Source organism: Perna viridis, chromosome 6, assembly GCF_037379345.1.
Source record: "Perna viridis isolate PV_CMFRI_1.1 ecotype Kerala chromosome 6, ASM3737934v1, whole genome shotgun sequence".
NCBI lineage: Eukaryota > Metazoa > Mollusca > Bivalvia > Mytilida > Mytilidae > Perna > Perna viridis.
This window is the reverse complement of record NC_142450.1, coordinates 22,497,012-22,520,551: the sequence shown is the minus strand read 5'-3', so window position 1 is coordinate 22,520,551 and position 23,540 is coordinate 22,497,012. Positions and strand designations below refer to the sequence as shown.

Below are 23,540 nucleotides of genomic sequence, written 5' to 3'. Positions count from 1 at the left end.
TTTATAATCCCAATTTAAAGAAAACCCTTTCTGATCCCCAAATAGTTTAGAAAATTCCATTGTGACGTATGTTTTGCGGATGAATATTTCACCGCTTTTGTTTTATCAATGCGATAAAAAATAGTACAAATTTTGATGCAATTAAAATTCAATATATAGATATAAATCTACAAGGTTGTAGCAGCAAAAGGTTTAACAGCATAAAAGCATAAATATATTCATATATAAGGAAAAAAATAAAATTGGATCGCTTGTGTAATTATCTTTTTTTACCAGTCACGTGTTTACATGACGCAGCTCGATCGCTTTAAAGTAGTACTGATTGTTAGGGCGAGTCAGTAGAGCGGTGATAGCCCGAGAGAACAGAACTACGCACTCCATGGAAGGAAAAATTTTGTATTTGAGGACTTTTTCAGTTATGAAAGACTACAGATTGTGAAAAAGTGTTTTAAATTCTGATATTTGCCATTCATTTTTTAACTTATTCCGTTAGTTCAGCCAGAAAAGACAGTTTATTTTCAATTTCGTAAAACCAAGATGGCGCCGATCGATTTTCATAGGGACTCGACTGTTGTATTGAAGCTAATACACCGTGTTCGAACTAAGAAAAGAACATTGAATGTGAAAAATTGTCAATTTCGTTTGAAAGCGTTACTGAAGTCAACTGAAGATAAATTACTTTGGGATTTGGAGAAATTAAAAAGGAAGGTTAAAGGGAAACAAGAAAATGGCGAAATTGCAAGCGCGACTGAAAACGAGGGTAAAACTGAATCAGGTGGTAACGACGATATTTTGTCTTTAAATTCTTTTTTTGAGAAATTATACAAAACTTGAAATGAATTAGATATTTTGATTAATATTTACAATCGTTGAAAAGGGATCATGTTATAAATATTTGTTATTTGTTGCATTTTATTATGTTATCAAGATTTTTTAAAAATAAATATGACGTTAATGAACTTATCTTGTATGTACACATTTATTTGATAGCTATGAAGTCTCCACAAGTTGCACTTCCATGACATGCCCAGGCTTGATAGAGAGCAAGAAACCACATTTTTGTTGCCATTTACTTCACATGTCAGAGTGAAAGCCCATATCCAGATATGTTTAAGCAGTCTGATATCATATGGTGTTTATTTATTGGGAACTCCTGCATATTACTACAGTGTAGTGTACCACATACTGTCTTGATCACCAGTATTTAGAGTCCTCTGAAGTGGTTGAGTGTATGGGCAGTTAACAATTAAGTACCATCTCCACAGTTGGCCACATGTCTTCAAATGATAACCATGGAATTTCATTTGTCAGGCAGTAATTTTATCTGTTGTATGTAGTGACAAGTCATTTGTATCAGATTCTTTTTGCCTTTACTTTGAGTAGAAAATTTAACTTGTTTCAACTACAATTGAATGTTTGTTAAATGTTCTTATTTTAACATTTTAATTAAGTAACAGGATTACGAACCTGACTGAATCCTTGTTGAAGTAAGAAAATGCAATTGTTGGTCATAATCAATGCATTAAGTTGATTATTTTATTGCAGATCTAAGCATTTGAAATAGTATCATTACTTGCACGCTCCTTAATAAAGAACTGTGGAGGGTTGCCAACATGCAGACATTTTTCAGGAAGACGGGGGTTTACACCAGTCCTGTATCATCCTGGTCAAAGTTTCTTTTTAGAATATAAATAATTTGAGTATTTCAATTTGTTTAGAAATTTGTTGACATCATAGAAAAAACTTGAGACTAAATGTACATGAAATAACCTCTTTTTTGTAACCTTTTGACTAAAATCCATTTCACTGAATTGTAGATCATGAACAATAACGTAATGTGAATAGTTTAATCAGTCTGCGAACTTCGAAGTTGTGGAACTTAATACCTTTTGCTTAGTCTTTTTGACTGAATTCAGATTTGCAGTTGAACATTTTTACTACTGGTTGCACTAAAACCTTTGCAGATACATAGCCTTATCCTTGCTTTGATGACGTGAATGAGGCTTATGGAGGTCTGATAGATGCAGTCCATTTGCCGAATATACAGAAGTGTCCCTTATTCTTTTCTATCTTTTGTAAACAGCCCAAAGGATAAGAATACCATCTGCAGTGTAACAAAGATGAAACAGGAATGCTCAGAAAGGTTGTAGACAATGTGGTGTGCATGTTAATTGATATTGATACATCCTTTTATCTCCAATTGATTGAAAAAAAAAATTAATGGTGTAATGGATTGTGTTGGTCCTTTTTCAATTTTTACACTTTGAACCATTTTTGTTGAAATTGACACTTTTTAATAACGCTGAACTGTTAGGAGTCAAATTTTTGTAATATGTAATTCCATTAATTTGTTGTTTCTCTTTTAAAATCTTGGTTGCTGTAAAGCTTATTGGCACATCTGCTCCGTGTGGGAAATATCTCTGGATAGATGCAGTCCTTAAAGATATTGACCTATGAGTCTTCCTTCATCAGCTGCTTAGCTTATTGTACTGTACCATCAATACTTGTTTGATCTGGAAATACAGATGGCCATGTGATCTTTTGTAAAGAGTTAGACTGTTGTTACTCCTAAGTCCTGAACTGTTGAAATTCACAGAGGCATAATAGAAGAATATGTACCCATACAGTTAAACTTTCCAAAACTGATAATATGCATCTTACCAAGCACAGGTATGGTCGACTTATCACTTGAAATGGCCATTGTATCAAAATTACTCTTCAGCATTTAAAACTATATACATGAGGGAATTCACTTTTAATATGAAAAGCATTTGTTTGTTTGAATATATTCATAACATGTAATGAATAGAAGATTGTTTTATAGTATATGATAAAGTAAAGCCACGTAGTCACTTGATAATTACGACAAACAAAATTATTTTCTGTTAATAATTGACACTTGGTAAAGTAGCTAAACTGCATTGATATGAGTTGTCATAGCTATGACAGAAGTTCCTGTTCTCTTTGCCTTCTGTTTGTGTACTGATCAGCTGCAGGCGAGTTACTAAGTTGCCCCACGTCCTGCAAAGATGCTGTCAGTTGACTGATATTTGGAAGGCTGAGGTGCACTATTTATGGAGTTGAACAATATCAAGTCCGCTATGGAATCAGGATGTGACTAGTGCTAATCAGGGAATCAGAGGTATTAAATGTAACATTGGTAATATACCCGGTTGTATTCAGGGAGTAACTCTGTAAAATTAAGTTGTGTTATTTTGTCATATGAAAAGAAATTAGGTGTAATTTTCTGTTTAAAGGGCACTTTTTCATGTTTATAATGGACAATGCCAAGAAATTGTTGGTCAAAATGCACAACTCTCTGTACTAAGCCAATAACAAACAAGCAAATAGAGAAATATTTTTTGATTGATGTCACCGTTGCATTGAATTGTCCTTAAATTTTGTTATGCACAGAAATCAATGCCGATATAACACTTGTCCCTTGAATGAAATAAATTGTGCTCATTGGGACTATTAAGTAGTCTTCTGCTGATTTTAGACCATTCTGTTAATATAGACACATTATTGCTGATATTGTATACATATTTAGTGTTTTTTTTTTTTTTGTCTTGGTTGCTGCAAAGCACAATGGCACATCTGCTCCAAGTGGGAAATTTCTTTGGATGTATGCCGTATTAGTACTGAAGATGGTGGTCAGTAAGCTGTCCTAATTATTTTCTATCATGGAGATTATTCTGGTCTGGAAATTCAATTGGTTGCCCTATCTTCCAAAAAGACAGTTCATAAGCCAAAGTCCTAACCAGTTGCTACATAAGAGAAGCATAATGCACGAGTCCAGTATAACTATTCCACAATTGGACAATATGCGAGATCTATTGATGTTAGGTACAGGTATAGTCAACTTAACATAAACTTTTGTACTGGTTATTCCATTTTGAACAAAATTCAAGAATTGCAATTTATTTTTAATTTGAGAAGCAGTTGTCAATTTCCATTACTGGAGCTGTGCCAAGAATATTGATGTCAGTAATTTCATGAAGTAACGTTTTGATGAAAGAATTTAATTCGCACTTAATTGTATAGTAGCCTAACTGTTCATTGATGACAACTAGAAGGGTTGAAGGCGCTTGTTATTTTGGATGAAAAAAATTTGTGTTAATAATTGACACTTCATTGAATTGTATCTAAACTATTCATAGTAGTTGGTAAAAAAAGTCTTAAAAGTTCTCATGAAAGAAAATAGGGCTGTTAGGGTACACCTAAACTACAAATGATTCATATTGCAAATTAGACAAATGACAATATGCATCACCATGCTTATTGTGATTCAAAGGTTATATTTCATAATTAAATATTTAACAACATATAAATGTTTGAAAAATTTTATCGAATTTTTGGGTACATTTTTCAGGAAGTCAATATCGTAAGTGGCCTCACTGGTATTGTGTATCGTATCGTTGGGCACTCCTTAATGTAATCAGTTTATGTAAACAACACTTAATTGTGTAGTAGCTTAACTATTCATTGATGTTGGGTTAAAGAAGTTGTAAAGCCACTTTCTGGTCCCCTGGGTTGCCACAGCTCAGAGGTTTTCACCTTCACCTGCTGGTCAGTGGTTGAGAGGTGTCCCAACTGTCAAGTGGAGATGGTGTTGAAGGGTGAATATAGTAAATGTTGAGGTACACTATTAAATTAAAAATAACCATAGTCAATAGAATCATGATGTGATTAGTGCTAATCAGGGAAGCAGAAGTATTAAATAAAATCTGTATTTTTTTGGTTGGTCATGATCTTAATCATTATGCAGATAAGAAATAAATCAAGCCATTGCTGTAAATGGTATCTACATCTGTATTTTGGCAGTGTATGCGAAATTGGTTTGCAGATTACAAATCTTATATTTTGAACTTTTCTTCTTTTAGGGTAGGTAAAAAACATAATTTTGACTGAAGGCATTTTTATTGGGCATGGGTTGGTCCTGCAATATTTTGTTTTCACTGTTACGAAATATCTGGTTACTATCTGTTTTGTTGAAGAGCACTTTTCTCATAATGATTATATTGGATAAATACATAGAACACCTTTGTCGTATCGGTATACATTATAAAATCAACAGTTGGACAACACATTTGAGGTAGTGTTGGTGATAGAAAACAGACAGTGCTCTGGTAACCAATAAAAGTCTTATTTTTTTTGTTTTCTGTGGATCAATCATCATGTCAAAGAAACAAAGAATTACAATGGTAGTGACTTCCACATCATTAAAAAAATACTAGGTACAGTTTTAAACAGAAAAGATGCAGAAATGTTAAAATAAGTTGCGTGTGCTCAGTGCTGTTCCATTAAAGATACAAGGTACTTGAGGAAGTCACTTTTTCATCAGCGGATCTTCCCATTGAATTCATATTTTGTCGAGACCTGAACATGAAGAATGTGCCTTCCCTCTTCCTCATGTTTTAATGGAACAGCCGTCAACATTCAAAACATGCTTCAGATTATTAAGTTGATCTAGTTATAAACAAAATGTGGCAAACAAGACTGCACTTTGTTCTAATGTTTCCAATGGATCTTGTAATTCGAACATAAATTACAAATGGTAGTGACTTAACATAAATTTAAGAAAAAAAAATAAACATGAGTATGATAAAGAAAAGGTTGAATGAGTTTGTGTGCTCTTCATTTAATCCATGCTTCTGATTATCAGAATGATTGGGTTTATACCAGACCTGTGACAAATGTCATTTTCTTGTAGCTTAATCATAAATCAATCAGTTATGAGGATAAACAGATTTATGCTTTAAGAATGAAAATTCATTTTCTTGTAGCTTAATCTTAAATCAATCAGTTGTGAGGATAAACAGATTTATGCTTTAAGAATGAAAATTGCCAAAGTACCTCGGACACCAGTGTTATCTATTGAAAACTACCAAGGAGCAACATTCAAATGAACATGTTCACTAGTTAAAGTGTTTGCCATAAGGTGGGTGATTTCAAGCAACAAGGTTATGCAGGTATTTACTGCAGATGTGTTGTACAGGACAGTTAATGCATGATGGGTACAAAAGCAGAGAACATTCCTTTTTTGGGGTGATATAAATTCGACTAAGCTTCTTTAGTTCTGAAAATGTCATTGGAAAAATAGCACAACTTTTACCATACTGAATAACAAGGAAAAACTACACTCAGACTTGTTCTCAAATGTTAAAAAATCATGCAACAAACAAAAACTAATGTACAAGATAACAACTGGTGAAAAACTGATCAATTGATGTAATGATGATGTGAAAAAAAGACCCAGCAACATTAAAAGCAGGTTGAAACATGAATTTTAGAAACGTGAAGAAAATGAGTACTGCAGAACTGAGGTATGAGGTTTGTTTTGTTTGTAATTCGCATTTTGGCAAGTTCTTGCATTTGTGCTTCACCAAATCCAACTTAAGATAAAACTAGGGTATCTATGGTGATGGTGAACTTATTGGACGTAAGAGGAGACTAGGATGGGGACAGTTCCAATGATGATGAGAAACCAAACAGAGGACAAGATGACCAACTACGGATGAAAGACTGACGAAGTGGTGTGATAATGAAGTGACAGATGAGCCAGTGATGACTAAAGAATGGTGAAGCATAAATGCTAGAAATTGTGTAGACAACATGTGCTGAAAACAAGTACTAGAAAACTGAGGTATGATTTTTCTTTTGTTTTGTATTCATGTCCTTGCAAGTTCTTGCATTTGTGTTTCACCAAATCCAACTTCAGAAAAACCTATGGTATCAACAGTGATGGTGAACTGGTTGGACCTTTGACGAGAATGGAATGGGGATAGTTCCAATGGTGATAAGAAAGCAGACAGAGGACAAGTTGACCAACTACTGATGTGAGAGAGATGATGCCATGTGATGGTTATGTGACAGATGAGCCAGCAACGACAAAAGAGTGGTGAAGCATAAATGCTAGAAATTGTGTTGAAAACAAGTACTAGAAAACTGAGGTATGATTTTTCTTTTGTTTTGAATTCATGTCTTTCTTTGAAAGTTCTTGCATTTGTGTTTCACCAAATCCACTTAATAGAAACCAACTACAGAGACATTGGTATGGTATCAACAGTGGTGAAGACTTTAGAGAAACCACATATTGGGACATTAGTATGGTATAAACAGTGATGACAAACTACTTGGACCTTTGATTTGACTGATGGAGACAGTTTCAATGGTGATGAGAAACCAAACAGAGGACAAGATGCCCAACTACTGATGTGAGACAGACGATGCCATGTGATGCTTATGTGACAGATGAGCCAGCAGCGACAAAAGAGTGGTGAAGGATAAATGCTAGAAATTGTGTAGACAACGTGTTGAAAACAAGTACTAGAAAACTGAGGTATGATTTTTCTTTTGTTTTGAATTCATGTCTTTCTTTGCAAGTTCTTACATTTGTGTTTCACCAAATCCAACTTAATAGAAACCAACTACAGAGACATTGGTATGGTATCAACAGTTGTGAAGACTTAAGGTAAACCACATACTGGGACATTTGTATGGTATAAACAGTGATGACGAACTATTTGGACCTTTGATTTGACTGATGGAGACAGTTCCAATGGTGATGAGAAGCCAAACATAGGACAAGTTGACCAACTATTGATGAAAGACTGACGAGGTGGTGTGATACTGAAGTGACAGATGAGCCAGTGATGACTAAAGAATGGTGAAGCATAAATGCTAGAAATTGTGTAGACAACATGTGTTAAAAACAAGTATTGCAGAACTGAGGTATGAATTTTTCTTTTGTTTTGAATTCATGTCTTTCTTTGCAATTTCTTGCATTTATGTTTCACCAAATCCACTTGATAGAAACCAACTACAGAGACATTGGTATGGTATCAACAGTGATGACGAACTACTTGGACCTTTGATTTGACTGATGGAGACAGTTCCAATGGTGATGAGAAGCCAAACAGAGGACAAGATGCCCAACTACTGATGAAAGACTGACGAAGTGGTGTGATAATGAAGTGACAGTTGAGCCAGTGATGACTAAAGAATGGTGAAGCATAAATGCTAGAAATTGTGTAGACAACATGTGTTGAAAACAAGTACTACAAAACTGAGGTATGATTTTTCTTTTGTTTTGAATTCATGTCTTTCTTTGCAAGTTCTTACATTTTTATTTCCCCAAATCCACTTAATAGAAACCAATTACAGAGACATTGGTATGGTATCAACAGTGGTGAAGACTTAAGGGAAACCACATACTGGGACATTTGTATGGTATAAACAATGATGAAGAACTATTTGGACCTTTGATTTGACTGATGGAGACAGGTCCAATGGTGATGAGAAGCCAAACATAGGACAAGTTGACCAACTACTGATGAAAGACTGACGAGGTGGTGTGATACTGAAGTGACAGATGAGCCAGTGACGACTAAAGAATGGTGAAGCATAAATGCTAGAAATTGTGTAGACAACATGTGTTGAAAACAAGTATTGGAGAACTGAGGTATGAATTTTTCTTTTGTTTTGAATTCATGTCTTTCTTTGCAAGTTCTTGCATTTGTGTTTCACCAAATCGAACTTAATAGAAACCAACTACAGAGACATTGGTATGATATCAGCAGTGATGACGAACTACTTGGACCTTTGCTTTGACTGATGGGGAGAGTTCCAATGGGGATGAGAAGCCAAACAGAGGACAAGTTGACCAACTACTGATGAAAGACTGACGAAGTGGTGTGATAATGAAGTGACAGATGAGCCAGTGATGACTAAAGAATGGTGAAGCATAAATGCTAGAAATTGTGTAGGCAACATGTGTTGAAAACATGTACTAGAAAACTGAGGTATGAATTTTCTTTTGTTTTGAATTCATGTCTTTCTTTGCAAGTTCTTGCATTTGTGTTTCACCAAATCCAACTCAATAGAAACCAACTACAGAGACATTGGTATGGTATCAACAGTTGTGAAGACTTAAGAGAAACCGCAAACTGGGACATTAGTGTGGTATAAACAGTAATGACCAACAACTTAGACCTTTGATTTGACTGATGGAGAAAGTTCCAATGGTGATGAGAAACCAAACAGAGGACAAGATGACCAACTACTGATGAAAGACTGACGAGGTGGTGTGATAATGAAGTGACAGATGAGCCAGTGATGACTAAAGAATGGTGAAGCATAAATGCTAGAAATTGTGTAGGCAACATGTGTTGAAAACAAGTACTAGAAAACTGAGGTATGATTTTTCTTTTGTTTTGAATTCATGTCTTTCTTTGCAAGTTTTTGCATTTGTGTTTCACCAAATAGAAACCAACTACAGAGACATTGGTATGGTATCAACAGTGATGACGAACTACTTGGACCTTTGATTTGACTGATGGGGACAGTTCCAATGGTGATGAGAAACCGAACAGAGGACAAGTTGACCAACTACTGATGAAAGACTGACGAGGTGGTGTGATATTGAAGTGACAGATGAGCCAGTGATGACTAAAGAATGGTGAAGCATAAATGCTAGAAATTGTGTAGGCAACATTTGTTGAAAACAAGTTCTACAAAACTGAGGTATGATTTTTCTTTTGTTTTGAATTCGTGTCTTTCTTTGCAAGTTCTTGCATTTGTGTTTCACCAAATCCAACTTAATAGAAACCAACTACAGAGACATTGGTATGGTATCAACAGTGATAACGAACTACTTGGACCTTTGATTTGACTGATGGGGACAGTTTCAATGGTGATGAGAAACCAAACATAGGACAAGATGCCCAACTACTGATGAAAGACTGACGAGGTGGTGTGATATTGAAGTGACAGATGAGCCAGCAACGACAAAAGAGTGGTGAAAGATAAATGCTAGAAATTTGTGTAGACAACATGTGTTGAAAACAAATACTACAAAACTGAGGTATGATTTTTCTTTTGTTTTGAATTCATGTCTTTCTTTGCAAGTTCTTGCATTTGTGTTTCACCAAATCCAACTTCAGAAAAACCTATGGTATCAACAGTGATGGTGAATTGGTTGGACCTTTGACGAGAATGGGATGGGGATAGTTCCAATGGTGATAAGAAAGCAGACAGAGGACAAGTTGACCAACTACTGATGTGAGAGAGATGATGCCATGTGATGGTTATGTGACAGATGAGCCAGCAACGACAGAAGAGTGGTGAAGCATAAATGCTAGAAATTGTGTAGACAACATGTGTTAATAGAAACCAACTACAGAGACATTGGGATGGTATCAACAGTGATGACGAAGTACTTGGACCTTTGATTTGACTGATGGGGACAGTTCCAATGGTGATGAGAAACCAAACAGAGCACAAGTTGACCAACTACGGATGAAAGACTGACGAAGTGGTGTGATCATGTAGTGACAGATGAGCCAGTGATGACAAAAGAATGGTGAAGCATAAATGCTAGAAATTGTGTAGGCAACATTTGTTGAGAACAAGTTCTACAAAACTGAGGTATGATTTTTCTTTTGTTTTGAATTCATGTCTTTCTTTGCAAGTTCTTGCATTTGTGTTTCACCAAATCCATCTTCAGAAAAACATATGGTATCAACAGTGATGGTGAATTGGTTGGACCTTTGACGAGAATGGGATGGGGATAGTTCCAATGGTGATAAGAAAGCAGACAGAGGACAAGTTGACCAACTACTGATGTGAGAGAGATGATGCCATGTGATGGTTATGTGACGGATGAGCCAGCAACGACAAAAGAGTGGTGAAGCATAAATGCTAGAAATTGTGTAGACAACATGTGTTGAAAACAAGTACTAGAAAACTGAGGTATGATTTTTCTTTTGTTTTGAATTCATGTCTTTCTTTGCAAGTTCTTGCATTTATGTTTCACCAAATCCAACTTAATAGAAACCAACTACAGAGACATTGGTATGGTATCAACAGTGATGACGAACTACTTGGACCTTTGATTTGACTGATGGGGACAGTTTCAATGGTGATGAGAAACCAAACATAGGACAAGATGCCCAACTACTGATGAAAGACTGATGAGGTGGTGTGATATTGAAGTGACAGATGAGCCAGCAACGACAAAAGTGTGGTGAAGGATAAATGCTAGAAATTTGTGTAGACAACATGTGTTGAAAACAAATACTACAAAACTGAGGTATGATTTTTCTTTTGTTTTGAATTCATGTCTTTCTTTGCAAGTTCTTGCATTTGTGTTTCACCAAATCCAACTTCAGAAAAACCTATGGTATCAACAGTGATGGTGAATTGGTTGGACCTTTGACGAGAATGGGATGGGGATAGTTCCAATGGTGATAAGAAAGCAGACAGAGGACAAGTTGACCAACTACTGATGTGAGAGAGATGATGCCATGTGATGGTTATGTGACAGATGAGCCAGCAACGACAAAAGAGTGGTGAAGCATAAATGCTAGAAATTGTGTAGACAACATGCGTTAAAAACAAGTATTGCAGAACTGAGGTATGAATTTTTCTTTTGTTTTGAATTCATGTCTTTCTTTGCAAGTTCTTGCATTTGTGTTTCACCAAATCCAACTTAATAGAAACCAACTACAGAGACATTGGTATGAAATCAGCAGTGATGACGAACTACTTGGACCTTTGATTTGACTGATGGGGACAGTTCCAATGGGAATGAGAAGCCAAACAGAGGACAAGTTGACCAACTACTGATGAAAGACTGACGAGGTGGTGTGATATTGAAGTGACAGATGAGCCAGTGATGACTACAGAATGGTGAAGCATAAATGCTAGAAATTGTGTAGGCAACATTTGTTGAAAACAAGTTCTACAAAACTGAGGTATGATTTTTCTTTTGTTTTGAATTCGTGTCTTTCTTTGCAAGTTCTTGCATTTGTGTTTCACCAAATCCAACTTAATAGAAACCAATTACAGAGACATTGGTATGGTATCAACAGTGATGACGAACTACTTGGACCTTTGATTTGACTGATGGGGACAGTTTCAATGGTGATGAGAAACCAAACATAGGACAAGATGCCCAACTACTGATGAAAAACTGACGAGGTGGTGTGATATTGAAGTGACAGATGAGCCAGGAACGACAAAAGAGTGGTGAAAGATAAATGCTAGAAATTTGTGTAGACAACATGTGTTGAAAACAAATACTACAAAACTGAGGTATGATTTTTCTTTTGTTTTGAATTCATGTCTTTCTTTGCAAGTTCTTGCATTTGTGTTTCACCAAATCCAACTTCAGAAAAACCTATGGTATCAACAGTGATGGTGAATTGGTTGGACCTTTGACGAGAATGGGATGGGGATAGTTCCAATGGTGATAAGAAAGCAGACAGAGGACAAGTTGACCAACTACTGATGTGAGAGAGATGATGCCATGTGATGGTTATGTGACAGATGAGCCAGCAACGACAAAAGAGTGGTGAAGCATAAATGCTAGAAATTGTGTAGACAACATGTGTTAATAGAAACCAACTACAGAGACATTGGGATGGTATCAACAGTGATGACGAAGTACTTGGACCTTTGATTTGACTGATGGGGACAGTTCCAATGGTGATGAGAAACCAAACAGAGGACAAGTTGACCAACTACGGATGAAAGACTGACGAAGTGGTGTGATCATGTAGTGACAGATGAGCCAGTGATGACAAAAGAATGGTGAAGCATAAATGCTAGAAATTGTGTAGGCAACATTTGTTGAGAACAAGTTCTACAAAACTGAGGTATGATTTTTCTTTTGTTTTGAATTCATGTCTTTCTTTGCAAGTTCTTGCATTTGTGTTTCACCAAATCCATCTTCAGAAAAACCTATGGTATCAACAGTGATGGTGAATTGGTTGGACCTTTGACGAGAATGGGATGGGGATAGTTCCAATGGTGATAAGAAAGCAGACAGAGGACAAGTTGACCAACTACTGATGTGAGAGAGATGATGCCATGTGATGGTTATGTGACGGATGAGCCAGCAACGACAAAAGAGTGGTGAAGCATAAATGCTAGAAATTGTGTAGACAACATGTGTTGAAAACAAGTACTAGAAAACTGAGGTATGATTTTTCTTTTGTTTTGAATTCATGTCTTTCTTTGCAAGTTCTTGCATTTATGTTTCACCAAATCCAACTTAATAGAAACCAACTACAGAGACATTGGTATGGTATCAACAGTGATGACGAACTACTTGGACCTTTGATTTGACTGATGGGGACAGTTTCAATGGTGATGAGAAACCAAACATAGGACAAGATGCCCAACTACTGATGAAAGACTGATGAGGTGGTGTGATATTGAAGTGACAGATGAGCCAGCAACGACAAAAGTGTGGTGAAGGATAAATGCTAGAAATTTGTGTAGACAACATGTGTTGAAAACAAATACTACAAAACTGAGGTATGATTTTTCTTTTGTTTTGAATTCATGTCTTTCTTTGCAAGTTCTTGCATTTGTGTTTCACCAAATCCAACTTCAGAAAAACCTATGGTATCAACAGTGATGGTGAATTGGTTGGACCTTTGACGAGAATGGGATGGGGATAGTTCCAATGGTGATAAGAAAGCAGACAGAGGACAAGTTGACCAACTACTGATGTGAGAGAGATGATGCCATGTGATGGTTATGTGACAGATGAGCCAGCAACGACAAAAGAGTGGTGAAGCATAAATGCTAGAAATTGTGTAGACAACATGCGTTAAAAACAAGTATTGCAGAACTGAGGTATGAATTTTTCTTTTGTTTTGAATTCATGTCTTTCTTTGCAAGTTCTTGCATTTGTGTTTCACCAAATCCAACTTAATAGAAACCAACTACAGAGACATTGGTATGAAATCAGCAGTGATGACGAACTACTTGGACCTTTGATTTGACTGATGGGGACAGTTCCAATGGGAATGAGAAGCCAAACAGAGGACAAGTTGACCAACTACTGATGAAAGACTGACGAGGTGGTGTGATATTGAAGTGACAGATGAGCCAGTGATGACTAAAGAATGGTGAAGCATAAATGCTAGAAATTGTGTAGACAACATGTGTTAAAAACAAGTATTGCAGAACTGAGGTATGAATTTTTCTTTTGGTTTGAATTCGTCTTTCTTTGCAAGTTCTTGCATTTATGTTTCACCAAATCCAACTTAATAGAAACCAACTACAGAGACATTAGTATGGTATCAACAGTGATGACGAACTACTTGGACCTTTGATTTGACTGATGGGGACAGTTTCAATGGTGATGAGAAACCAAACATAGGACAAGATGCCCAACTACTGATGAAAGACTGATGAGGTGGTGTGATATTGAAGTGACAGATGAGCCAGCAACGACAAAAGTGTGGTGAAGGATAAATGCTAGAAATTTGTGTAGACAACATGTGTTGAAAACAAATACTACAAAACTGAGGTATGATTTTTCTTTTGTTTTGAATTCATGTCTTTCTTTGCAAGTTCTTGCATTTGTGTTTCACCAAATCCAACTTCAGAAAAACCTATGGTATCAACAGTGATGGTGAATTGGTTGGACCTTTGACGAGAATGGGATGGGGATAGTTCCAATGGTGATAAGAAAGCAGACAGAGGACAAGTTGACCAACTACTGATGTGAGAGAGATGATGCCATGTGATGGTTATGTGACAGATGAGCCAGCAACGACAAAAGAGTGGTGAAGCATAAATGCTAGAAATTGTGTAGACAACATGTGTTAATAGAAACCAACTACAGAGACATTGGGATGGTATCAACAGTGATGACGAAGTACTTGGACCTTTGATTTGACTGATGGGGACAGTTCCAATGGTGATGAGAAACCAAACAGAGGACAAGTTGACCAACTACGGATGAAAGACTGACGAAGTGGTGTGATCATGAAGTGACAGATGAGCCAGTGATGACAAAAGAATGGTGAAGCATAAATGCTAGAAATTGTGTAGGCAACATTTGTTGAGAACAAGTTCTACAAAACTGAGGTATGATTTTTCTTTTGTTTTGAATTCATGTCTTTCTTTGCAAGTTCTTGCATTTGTGTTTCACCAAATCCATCTTCAGAAAAACCTATGGTATCAACAGTGATGGTGAATTGGTTGGACCTTTGACGAGAATGGGATGGGGATAGTTCCAATGGTGATAAGAAAGCAGACAGAGGACAAGTTGACCAACTACTGATGTGAGAGAGATGATGCCATGTGATGGTTATGTGACAGATGAGCCAGCAACGACAAAAGAGTGGTGAAGCATAAATGCTAGAAATTGTGTAGACAACATGTGTTGAAAACAAGTACTAGAAAACTGAGGTATGATTTTTCTTTTGTTTTGAATTCATGTCTTTCTTTGCAAGTTCTTGCATTTATGTTTCACCAAATCCAACTTAATAGAAACCAACTACAGAGACATTAGTATGGTATCAACAGTGATGACGAACTACTTGGACCTTTGATTTGACTGATGGGGACAGTTTCAATGGTGATGAGAAACCAAACATAGGACAAGATGCCCAACTACTGATGAAAGACTGATGAGGTGGTGTGATATTGAAGTGACAGATGAGCCAGCAACGACAAAAGTGTGGTGAAGGATAAATGCTAGAAATTTGTGTAGACAACATGTGTTGAAAACAAATACTACAAAACTGAGGTATGATTTTTCTTTTGTTTTGAATTCATGTCTTTCTTTGCAAGTTCTTGCATTTGTGTTTCACCAAATCCAACTTCAGAAAAACCTATGGTATCAACAGTGATGGTGAATTGGTTGGACCTTTGACGAGAATGGGATGGGGATAGTTCCAATGGTGATAAGAAAGCAGACAGAGGACAAGTTGACCAACTACTGATGTGAGAGAGATGATGCCATGTGATGGTTATGTGACAGATGAGCCAGCAACGACAAAAGAGTGGTGAAGCATAAATGCTAGAAATTGTGTAGACAACATGCGTTAAAAACAAGTATTGCAGAACTGAGGTATGAATTTTTCTTTTGTTTTGAATTCATGTCTTTCTTTGCAAGTTCTTGCATTTGTGTTTCACCAAATCCAACTTAATAGAAACCAACTACAGAGACATTGGTATGAAATCAGCAGTGATGACGAACTACTTGGACCTTTGATTTGACTGATGGGGACAGTTCCAATGGGAATGAGAAGCCAAACAGAGGACAAGTTGACCAACTACTGATGAAAGACTGACGAAGTGGTGTGATAATGAAGTGACAGATGAGCCAGTGATGACTAAAGAATGGTGAAGCATAAATGCTAGAAATTGTGTAGGCAACATGTGTTGAAAACATGTACTAGAAAACTGAGGTATGATTTTTCTTTCGTTTTGAATTCATGTCTTTCTTCGCAAGTTCTTGCATTTGTGTTTCACCAAATCCAACTTAATAGAAACCAACTACAGAGACATTGGTATGGTATCAACAGTGATGACGAACTACTTGGACCTTTGATTGACTGATGGGGACAGTTCCAATGGTGATAAGAAGCCAAACAGAGGACTAGTTGACCAACTACTGATGAAAGACTGACGAAGTGGTGTGATAATGAAGTGACAGATGAGCCAGTGATGACTAAAGAATGGTGAAGCATAAATGCTAGAAATTGTGTAGGCAACATGTGTTGAAAACATGTACTAGAAAACTGAGGTATGATTTTTCTTTTGTTTTGAATTCATGTCTTTCTTCGCAAGTTCTTGCATTTGTGTTTCACCAAATTCAGCTTAATAGAAACCAACTACAGAGACATTGGTATGGTATCAACAGTTGTGAAGACTTAAGAGAAACCGCAAACTGGGACATTAGTGTGGTATAAACAGGAATGACCAACAACTTAGACCTTTGATTTGACTGATGGAGACAGTTCCAATGGTGATGAGAAACCAAACAGAGGACAAGATGACCAACTACTGATGAAAGACTGACGAAGTGGTGTGATAATGAAGTGACAGATGAGCCAGTGATGACAAAAGAGTGGTGAAGCATAAATGCTAGAAATTGTGTAGGCAACATGTGTTGAAAACAAGTACTAGAAAACTGAGGTATGCTTTTTCTTTTGTTTTGAATTCATGTCTTTCTTTGCAAGTTTTTGCATTTGTGTTTCACCAAATAGAAACCAACTACAGAGACATTGGTATGGTATCAACAGTGATGACGAACTACTTGGACCTTTGATTTGACTGATGGGGACAGTTCCAATGGTGATGAGAAACCAAACAGAGGACAAGTTGACCAACTACTGATGAAAGACTGACGAGGTGGTGTGATATTGAAGTGACAGATGAGCCAGTGATGACTACAGAATGGTGAAGCATAAATGCTAGAAATTGTGTAGGCAACATTTGTTGAAAACAAGTTCTACAAAACTGAGGTATGATTTTTCTTTTGTTTTGAATTCGTGTCTTTCTTTGCAAGTTCTTGCATTTGTGTTTCACCAAATCCAACTTAATAGAAACCAACTACAGAGACATTGGTATGGTATCAACAGTGATGACGAACTACTTGGACCTTTGATTTGACTGATGGGGACAGTTTCAATGGTGATGAGAAACCAAACATAGGACAAGATGCCCAACTACTGATGAAAAACTGACGAGGTGGTGTGATATTGAAGTGACAGATGAGCCAGGAACGACAAAAGAGTGGTGAAAGATAAATGCTAGAAATTTGTGTAGACAACATGTGTTGAAAACAAATACTACAAAACTGAGGTATGATTTTTCTTTTGTTTTGAATTCATGTCTTTCTTTGCAAGTTCTTGCATTTGTGTTTCACCAAATCCAACTTCAGAAAAACCTATGGTATCAACAGTGATGGTGAATTGGTTGGACCTTTGACGAGAATGGGATGGGGATAGTTCCAATGGTGATAAGAAAGCAGACAGAGGACAAGTTGACCAACTACTGATGTGAGAGAGATGATGCCATGTGATGGTTATGTGACAGATGAGCCAGCAACGACAAAAGAGTGGTGAAGCATAAATGCTAGAAATTGTGTAGACCACATGTGTTGAAAACAAGTACTAGGAAACTGAGGTATGATTTTTCTTTTGGTTTGAATTCATATCTTTCTTTGCAAGTTCTTGCATTTGTGCTTCATCAAATCCACTTAATAGAAACCAACTACAGAGACATTGGCATGGTATTAACAGTGATGACGAACTATTTGGACCTTTGATTTGACTGATGGGGACAGTTCCAATGGTGATGGGAAGCCAAACAGAGGACAAGTTGACCAACTACTGATGAAAGACTGACGAAGTGGTGTGATATTGAAGTGACAGATGAGCCAGTGATGACTTAAAAATGGTGAAACATAAATGCTAGAAATTGTGTAGACAACATGTGTTAAAAACAAGTATTGCAGAACTGAGGTATGAATTTTTCTTTTGTTTTGAATTCATGTCTTTCTTTGCAAGTTCTTGCATTTATGTTTCACCAAATCCAACTTAATAGAAACCAACTACAGAGACATTGGTATGGTATCAACAGTGATGACGAACTACCTGGACCTTTGATTTGACTGATGGGGACAGTTCCAATGGTGATGAGAAGCCAAAGAGAGGATAAGTTGACCTCCTACTGATGAAAGGCTGACGAAGTGGTGTGATAATGAAGTGACAGATGAGCCAGTGATGACTTGAAAATGGTGAAGCATAAATGCTAGAAATTGTGTAGACAACATGTGTTAAAAACAAGTATTGCAGAACTGAGGTATGAATTTTTCTTTTGTTTTGAATTTATGTCTTTCTTTGCAAGTTCTTGCATTTATGTTTCACCAAATCCAACTTAATAGAAACCAACTACAGAGACATTGGTATGGTATCAACAGTGATGACGAACTACCTGGACCTTTGATTTGACTGATGGGGACAGTTCCAATGGTGATAAGAAGCCAAACAGAGGACAAGTTGACCACCTACTGATGAAAGACTGACGAAGTGGTGTGATAATGAAGTGACAGATGAGCCAGTGATGACAAAAGAATGGTGAAGCATAAATGCTAGAAATTGTGTAGGCAACATGTGTTGAAAACAAGTACTAGAAAACTGAGGTATGATTTTTCTTTTGTTTTGAATTCATGTCTTTCTTTGCAAGTTCTTGCATTTGTGTTTCACCAAATCCAACTTAATAGAAACCAACTACAGAGACATTGGTATGGTATCAACAGTGGTGAGGACTTAAGAGAAACCAACTACAGAGACATTAGTATGGTATCAACAGTGATGACGAAGTACTTGGACCTTTGATTTGACTGATGGGGACAGTTCCAATGGTGATGAGAAACCAAACAGAGGACAAGATGACCAACTACTGATGAAAGACTGACGAAGTGGTGTGTTAATGAAGTGACAGATGAGCCAGTGATGACTAAAGAATGGTGAAGCATAAATGCTAGAAATTGTGTAGGCAACATGTGTTGAAAACATGTACTACAAAACTGAGGTATGATTTTTATTTTGTTTTGAATTCATGTCTTTCTTTGCAAGTTCTTGCATTTGTGTTTCACCAAATCCAACTTCAGAAAAACCTATGGTATCAACAGTGATGGTGAATTGGTTGGACCTTTGACAAGAATGGGATGAGGATAGTTCCAATGGTGATGAGAAAGCAGACAGATGACAAGTTGACCAACTACTGATGTGAGAGAAATGATGCCATGTGATGGTTATGTGACAGATGAGCCCGCAACGACAAAAGACTGGTGAAGGATAAATGCTAGAAATTGTGTAGACAACATGTGTTAAAAACAAGTATTGCAGAACTGAGGTATGAATTTTTCTTTTGTTTTGAATTCATGTCTTTCTTTGCAAGTTCTTGCATTTATGTTTCACCAAATCCAACTTAATAGAAACCAACTACAGAGACATTGGTATGGTATCAACAGTGATGACGAACTACCTGGACCTTTGATTTGACTGATGGGGACAGTTCCAATGGTGATGAGAAGCCAAAGAGAGGACAAGTTGACCTCCTACTGATGAAAGGCTGACGAAGTGGTGTGATAATGAAGTGACAGATGAGCCAGTGATGACTTGAAAATGGTGAAGCATAAATGCTAGAAATTGTGTAGACAACATGTGTTAAAAACAAGTATTGCAGAACTGAGGTATGAATTTTTCTTTTGTTTTGAATTTATGTCTTTCTTTGCAAGTTCTTGCATTTATGTTTCACCAAATCCAACTTAATAGAAACCAACTACAGAGACATTGGTATGGTATCAACAGTGATGACGAACTACCTGGACCTTTGATTTGACTGATGGGGACAGTTCCAATGGTGATAAGAAGCCAAACAGAGGACAAGTTGACCACCTACTGATGAAAGACTGACGAAGTGGTGTGATAATGAAGTGACAGATGAGCCAGTGATGACAAAAGAATGGTGAAGCATAAATGCTAGAAATTGTGTAGGCAACATGTGTTGAAAACAAGTACTAGAAAACTGAGGTATGATTTTTCTTTTGTTTTGAATTCATGTCTTTCTTTGCAAGTTCTTGCATTTGTGTTTCACCAAATCCAACTTAATAGAAACCAACTACAGAGACATTGGTATGGTATCAACAGTGGTGAGGACTTAAGAGAAACCAACTACAGAGACATTAGTATGGTATCAACAGTGATGACGAAGTACTTGGACCTTTGATTTGACTGATGGGGACAGTTAACAATGGTGATGAGAAACCAAACAGAGGACAAGATGACCAACTACTGATGAAAGACTGACGAAGTGGTGTGTTAATGAAGTGACAGATGAGCCAGTGATGACTAAAGAATGGTGAAGCATAAATGCTAGAAATTGTGTAGGCAACATGTGTTGAAAACATGTACTACAAAACTGAGGTATGATTTTTATTTTGTTTTGAATTCATGTCTTTCTTTGCAAGTTCTTGCATTTGTGTTTCACCAAATCCAACTTCAGAAAAACCTATGGTATCAACAGTGATGGTGAATTGGTTGGACCTTTGACAAGAATGGGATGAGGATAGTTCCAATGGTGATGAGAAAGCAGACAGAGGACAAGTTGACCAACTACTGATGTGAGAGAAATGATGCCATGTGATGGTTATGTGACAGATGAGCCCGCAACGACAAAAGAGTGGTGAAGGATAAATGCTAGAAATTGTGTAGACAACATGTGTTGAAAACAAAGACTACAAAACTGAGGTATGATTTTTCTTTTGTTTTGAATTCATGTCTTTCTTTGCAAGTTCTTGCATTTGTGTTTCACCAAATCCAACTTAATAGAAACCAACTACAGAGACATTGGTATGGTATCAACAGTGATGACGAACTACTTGGACCTTTGATTTGACTGATGGGGACAGTTCCAATGGTGATGAGAAACCAAACAGAGGACAAGTTGACCAACTACTGATGAAAGACTGACGAAGTGGTGTGATATTGAAGTGACAGATGAGCCAGTGATGACTAAAGAATGGTGAAGCATAAATGCTAGAAATTGTGTAGACAACATGTGTTAAAGACAAGTATTGCAGAACTGAGGTATGAATTTTTCTTTTGTTTTGAATTCGTCTTTCTTTGCAAGTTCTTGCATTTATGTTTCACCAAATCCAACTTAATAGAAACCAACTACAGAGACATTAGTATGGTATCAACAGTGATGACGAACTACTTGGACCTTTGATTTGACTGATGGGAAAAGTTTCAATGGTGATGAGAAACCAAACATATGACAAGATGCCCAACTACTGATGAAAGACTGATGAGGTGGTGTGATATTGAAGTGACAGATGAGCCAGCAACGACAAAAGTGTGGTGAAGGATAAATGCTAGAAATTTGTGTAGACAACATGTGTTGAAAACAAATACTACAAAACTGAGGTATGATTTTTCTTTTGTTTTGAATTCATGTCTTTCTTTGCAAGTTCTTGCATTTGTGTTTCACCAAATCCAACTTCAGAAAAACCTATGGTATCAACAGTGATGGTGAATTGGTTGGACCTTTGACGAGAATGGGATGGGGATAGTTCCAATGGTGATAAGAAAGCAGACAGAGGACAAGTTGACCAACTACTGATGTGAGAGAGATGATGCCATGTGATGGTTATGTGACAGATGAGCCAGCAACGACAAAAGAGTGGTGAAGCATAAATGCTAGAAATTGTGTAGACAACATGTGTTAATAGAAACCAACTACAGAGACATTGGTATGGTATCAACAGTGATGACGAAGTACTTGGACCTTTGATTTGACTGATGGGGACAGTTCCAATGGTGATGAGAAACCAAACAGAGCACAAGTTGACCAACTACGGATGAAAGACTGACGAAGTGGTGTGATCATGAAGTGACAGATGAGCCAGTGATGACAAAAGAATGGTGAAGCATAAATGCTAGAAATTGTGTAGGCAACATTTGTTGAGAACAAGTTCTACAAAACTGAGGTATGATTTTTCTTTTGTTTTGAATTCATGTCTTTCTTTGCAAGTTCTTGCATTTGTGTTTCACCAAATCCATCTTCAGAAAAACCTATGGTATCAACAGTGATGGTGAATTGGTTGGACCTTTGACGAGAATGGGATGGGGATAGTTCCAATGGTGATAAGAAAGCAGACAGAGGACAAGTTGACCAACTACTGATGTGAGAGAGATGATGCCATGTGATGGTTATGTGACAGATGAGCCAGCAACGACAAAAGAGTGGTGAAGCATAAATGCTAGAAATTGTGTAGACAACATGTGTTGAAAAGAAGTACTAGAAAACTGAGGTATGATTTTTCTTTTGTTTTGAATTCATGTCTTTCTTTGCAAGTTCTTGCATTTATGTTTCACCAAATCCAACTTAATAGAAACCAACTACAGAGACATTAGTATGGTATCAACAGTGATGGCGAACTATTTGGACCTTTGATTTGACTGATGGGGACAGTTTCAATGGTGATGAGAAACCAAACATAGGACAAGATGCCCAACTACTGATGAAAGACTGATGAGGTGGTGTGATATTGAAGTGACAGATGAGCCAGCAACGACAAAAGTGTGGTGAAGGATAAATGCTAGAAATTTGTGTAGACAACATGTGTTGAAAACAAATACTACAAAACTGAGGTATGATTTTTCTTTTGTTTTGAATTCATGTCTTTCTTTGCAAGTTCTTGCATTTGTGTTTCACCAAATCCAACTTCAGAAAAACCTATGGTATCAACAGTGATGGTGAATTGGTTGGACCTTTGACGAGAATGGGATGGGGATAGTTCCAATGGTGATAAGAAAGCAGACAGAGGACAAGTTGACCAACTACTGATGTGAGAGAGATGATGCCATGTGATGGTTATGTGACAGATGAGCCAGCAACGACAAAAGAGTGGTGAAGCATAAATGCTAGAAATTGTGTAGACAACATGTGTTAAAAACAAGTATTGCAGAACTGAGGTATGAATTTTTCTTTTGGTTTGAATTCATGTCTTTCTTTGCAAGTTCTTGCATTTATGTTTCACCAAATCCAACTTAATAGAAACCAACTACAGAGACATTGGTATGGTATCAACAGTGATGACGAACTACTTGGACCTTTGATTTGACTGATGGGGACAGTTCCAATGGTGATGAGAAACCAAACAGAGGACAAGTTGACCAACTACGGATGAAAGACTGACGAAGTGGTGTGATATT

General features: G+C 36.9%; 2 long non-coding RNA genes across 3 annotated transcripts; one reads left to right on the top strand and one right to left on the bottom strand.

Annotated features, from left to right (window-relative positions):
• LOC148614097 (uncharacterized) lies at positions 1-22,312 on the top strand. 2 transcript variants are annotated; one of them, XR_015923569.1, is made up of 2 exons: positions 1-5,941; positions 7,034-22,312. It is a non-coding gene; the product is annotated as an uncharacterized LOC148614097 (long non-coding RNA). The 2 variants fall into 2 exon arrangements; XR_015923568.1 differs by having other exon boundaries at positions 6,722-22,312.
• Positions 20,361-23,189, bottom strand: LOC148614096 (uncharacterized). The gene is made up of 2 exons (XR_015923570.1): positions 22,774-23,189; positions 20,361-20,544 (listed from the first exon to the last, which is right to left on the bottom strand). It is a non-coding gene; the product is annotated as an uncharacterized LOC148614096 (long non-coding RNA).
• Between the last annotated feature and the right edge of the window lie 351 nt (positions 23,190-23,540).